Below are 4,469 nucleotides of genomic sequence, written 5' to 3'. Positions count from 1 at the left end.
CCTGCATTTTCATTAACATCATTAAAATCTACATCAAAATTCAGAAAAGCCTAAGTGGGCACCAAACTGATGTGTTATTGTCAGAAAGTGTTTAGTTAACTGCCTTACCTTGTTATTTGTTGAAGGACCATAAAAAACTGTATCTGCCTCCACATCTTGCTCTTGCCTTAAAAAAGCGTGAATAGTAGCCATGTGCCCTGTCTCAGTTCCTTTATCCAGCCTCAGATATTTACTGATCACTTGAATGAAAAAAAGATAATAAAATAAATAAATAAATAAATAAAGCTTTAAAAATCGTACATGTATGTAGAGCCCAGGGGGGGGGGCCTCTGGATATTTTGGGTAGGGGTGTGTCGCTGGGACTCTGAGACCCTTACCCTATACTAGATCATGTTTGAATTTTGCAACTCTCTTCTACACTAGATGCGTAAAATTACCACCCTATTCCAGACTCGCTAGTCTCCAGGAACTTTATTTCTGTCACAGGAAGTTGCTTATACAGTAAATGATACCCTATTCCAGACCAAAATGCTCTGATTTTTAATACCCTATCCTAGACTAAACTGCTCAAAAACCCTACCCTTCACAGCAGCACATACCTATAAGCTTTATATATGGGAGAACCCCTCCCCGAGATGTAGAGCTTAACCGTAGTTAACTATGGTTCAGCTTTGACTGTATCATGATCAGTCTGCAATTGCCATTGTATATATTTTGCATACAGGACCAATGTTACCTTTTGTTTTGTACAGATGATGTATGTATCAACGACCAATAAGCTTAGGGTCAGAGTTTGTGGTCCATAATTTCAGATACAAAATGTATCCACTAAAGGCATCTTGCAAGCCGTAAACAGCTAAAGGAAAAGTGCTACTCATGAAACCCATTAGCTTGTCGTGGCCATCCCCAGAATGAGTGTGATTAGGTCCCTGTATACCAGACAACATAATAAAATAACTACTATGACATGACACTATGATCATAAGCCTATTACAGAAGGGGGATCCTTGGCTGATCAGATTGGGGAAGTTCAGAAAATTTATAGGAACTCACCAAACTGAAAGACGAAAAGAAATGGGGAAGGGAAGCAGGTTTGCTTGTGTCCAAATCCACCATGTTTTGGATAATCAAAAAGACCTGGACCATCAGTCAAGTATTTGTACCTATAGGCAGGCATGCATAAGCAAGTTGAGATCAACGTATATTATCACCAGCATGTCCTGATATGGATTTTGTTTGGCAATCTTTAAAAGGACAAGCAAGATAATGAGAGCTTTTAGCACACAGATACCCCAGTTACTTGTGTTGCCTTTAAAATGTCTTTTCCAGATGTCTAAAAACATGTTACACTAGTTTGAAATTCATGATAAAAGCACAGGCAGACAAGTTGGATGGTTCGAGGTAGGTTGCCATAACATGCCATTTGATCCCATATATTTACTCTACTTTGCAACGGCTTACTCTAAGGGATCAGGGGAAATGCTTCAATGAATTTTACATATTTGGGCACCTGCCACAAAAAGGTGGGAGAACTTACCAATGATGTGAACGTTCCAGTAGCTCCTCTTTGTCGTTTTTTTTGACCAACATTCCTTCGCCTAGACAGTCCTTCGGGGTCCACCATACCCATAACATCATGGACCAGATTGCAAGGGACAGCCAATTTATGTTGCTCTCGTACTTTTCTCTGCATTGCTCGATACCCTAGATACTGCCCTGGACCCTCCATTTCCTCTTCGATTGCTTTCTTCACATCTTCAACTTTGGTTTCGTACCGAACGTATTGGATTCCGAAAAAATGTAATCTTCTGCTAAGTGTAGGCAGACTCCAGGCATACTCAGGGAAGTCCCGACTAGCAAAATCCAGTATCTCCTGCCTGGAATAGTTTGCTAACACATACCGCTCAAGGTCGCTCTTCAGTTGCTCGTCACTCTCCCACTCTGAGCAACGAATGCGGACCGCCATTTTGAGAGAAGAGAAAGAGAGAGGAAGCTGGGAACTAGGTTGTCCACTGACCTTACGTGTCGCACGCTACGATAACAATGGGCTGCTTTCGAACATTTCATTTTGGAAACAAATATCGTGATATTCCGTTCGGCCCAGCGTTATCATAGTAAACTTGAAATTAATTTACATTTGTACTTAAGGTTTTTATCTTATTCATTTCTTAAAATTATTTTTCTCTTTAATTTTAACTTTTATATATATTTTTTTAATTTTTAATCTTCCTTTACTTTTTTTATTGAATTTCTTCAGTAGCTCCTGTTTTCTTTAATGTTTTATTTTAAATTCAATTTTTTTTTAATTTTTTGGATTTTTATTTTATTTTTATACTTGTTTTTTATTTATTAATTTTTTTGTTCAAATAGGTCATTAATTATTATTTTTAATATTTTTGCCCAATTTGTTTTTCTTATTGTTTTTTTTTTAATTTTAGTTCTTTCTTTTTCATTTTTTCATCACATCCGTATACTTTATTCTCCTTTCTTTTTAAATTAAGGAAGCATCTCCTGCTGGTTTTGCTATGATAACAATGGGCCACCAAAGAAGTGTAAGTTTTTGTTAAGATAATCACGAGATGTGTTAAAATTTGCCGATAAAGCTCTCTCCTTGTGCAAGGTTTATTGTGAAATAGACATCTCGTAATGGTCATGAAATATCTCGAAATTAAGCAATAATTGCGAGTACGTAACCCATTCAAGCGTTTTCAGTTGTAAATAAATGTATGCAGTCTACTTCTGGCTCATTTCTAAGCTCGTTAACACAAATATTATTGGAAATATGCCTCGCAGGCCTCACTGTGCTATGTGGGGTTGTAACAACAATTGAAGGCACTCAGAAAAGCAAACTATTCTTCCTCATGTTGGAATATTGAGATTCTACTCCCCCAAGAGTAAGAAAGACGTCTTTTCGTGAGCTAGATCTATTAATCATGATCACTTCAAGGTAACAATGAGTACGAACGTCTGTTCAAATCACTTTGCTCCAGGTTACAGAACTTCTGAATGTCCTACACCAACGTTGTACATAAAAGGTACCATTGTTATAGCAAAGACCTCCCCCAAAGCTCTGATCTACACAAATCAAAGAGGGTTGCTCCAGGAAGAGAAAGCAAAGTAGTGACAAAACTGAAGTTCCTGAAACTGAAGAAGGATGACTTTATTAGAAGAAAAAAAATTAGATTATGTAGCCTCAGCATTCTCTTCAGATACTGATCATGAAGCTATTCTTCTTGTTGAATCAGCTACACAGACAGAGTGTCTAAGTCAAGTGAAAGAGAAGAAAAAATATTTCATTGACTAGGCAACTTGTTCTAAAAACTGTTGCACAGGTGTAACTAAGTCTAAGCTTGATTTAGATTTTGAATTTTTAGAACCAAAGGCCGTCTCTGGAGGGGCAGTAAGAATACTAAAAAGTCATCAAAAAAACGAGTAGCTGATACACAAAAACAGAGAAAAAATGACAGAGTCTTGACAAGATGGGAACAACTTGTTTTCACCTTGGTGAGAACAAGAAAACTTTTTGATGTCAAATTCCTAGCTGACACTTTTGGCATTAATTCTTCTCAAGTATTAAGAATTTACAATACATGGATAACATTTCTTTCTCGAGAGCTGTCCTTTCTAGTTCCATGGCCTTCAAGATCAGAATTACAAAAATGTCTGTCAAAAAGGTTAAAAAATTTAAGAATGTAAGAGTAATAATTGATTGTCTTGAACTTTTCATACAAAAACCAGAAGTTCCTTCAAGCCAAAAGATTACATGGAGTAATTACAAACACTGGTGTTGTATCCTTCATTACACCATTATGGATAGGATCCATCAGTGACAAAGAAATTGTTAGGCAAAGTGGACTGCTGGACTTGCTTGAGGAGGGGGATGCAGTCATGACTGACAAGGGTTTTGTGATTCAGGATCTCTTAACATTTAAGAAAGTCCACTTTACCTCACCACCCTACTGTCAAGGACACGCCTATCAGCTAAAGGGACAACACATACTTGTCATGTGGCATCACTAAGAACTCATGTTGAACCAATGTTGGATAGAATTATTTTTGTTTGTGCGGCATTAACTAATTTATGTCCAAGAAGCATAAAGAAAGGAGCACTCTGTAGAAACAAGAACTTTTATTTACTGAACTTGTTGATCTTCTTGTCTTTGGGATAACAAAATTCCGTTAAAATTGTCATTTTTAGCAGCAAATTATTGCCAGAGTTTGAGGGCTTCGCATGCAAAAACGAATCACTATCTTGTCTTTTAAACACTTAAATCTTTTTTTTCGATCTCATAAGAGGATGAACTCAGAATGCTTTCTTTAGGGTATGATTTAGCTGCATTTTGAAAAACTTTTGTTTTTCTGAACAGTTTGACTCTTTTATATGGAATTCTGGAGGGTTCTCTTTCACGTTTCCTCCCACAGTGCAACCTCCATGTACATGTACAAACATCAACTGTGGTCCTTCACAT

General features: G+C 37.0%; 1 pseudogene across 1 annotated transcript in view; it reads right to left on the bottom strand.

Annotated features, from left to right (window-relative positions):
- LOC149048644 (uncharacterized) overlaps positions 1-3,249 on the bottom strand; it is a 3,317-nt pseudogene extending 68 nt beyond the window's left edge. The window contains exons 1-3 of the transcript XR_016184643.1: positions 1,538-3,249; positions 737-929; positions 1-239 (exon numbers count right to left, since the gene is read on the bottom strand). The exon at positions 1-239 is cut by the window's left edge and continues 68 nt beyond it. The product of XR_016184643.1 is annotated as an uncharacterized LOC149048644 (transcript). The remainder of the gene's footprint in view (positions 240-736; positions 930-1,537) is intronic.
- Positions 3,250-4,469: the final 1,220 nt, after the last annotated feature.

The sequence above is a fragment of the Pocillopora damicornis genome, chromosome 3 (genome assembly GCF_964200805.1).
Source record: "Pocillopora damicornis chromosome 3, jaPocDami1.2, whole genome shotgun sequence".
NCBI lineage: Eukaryota > Metazoa > Cnidaria > Anthozoa > Scleractinia > Pocilloporidae > Pocillopora > Pocillopora damicornis.
This window is presented reverse-complemented; position numbering and strand designations above follow the sequence as displayed.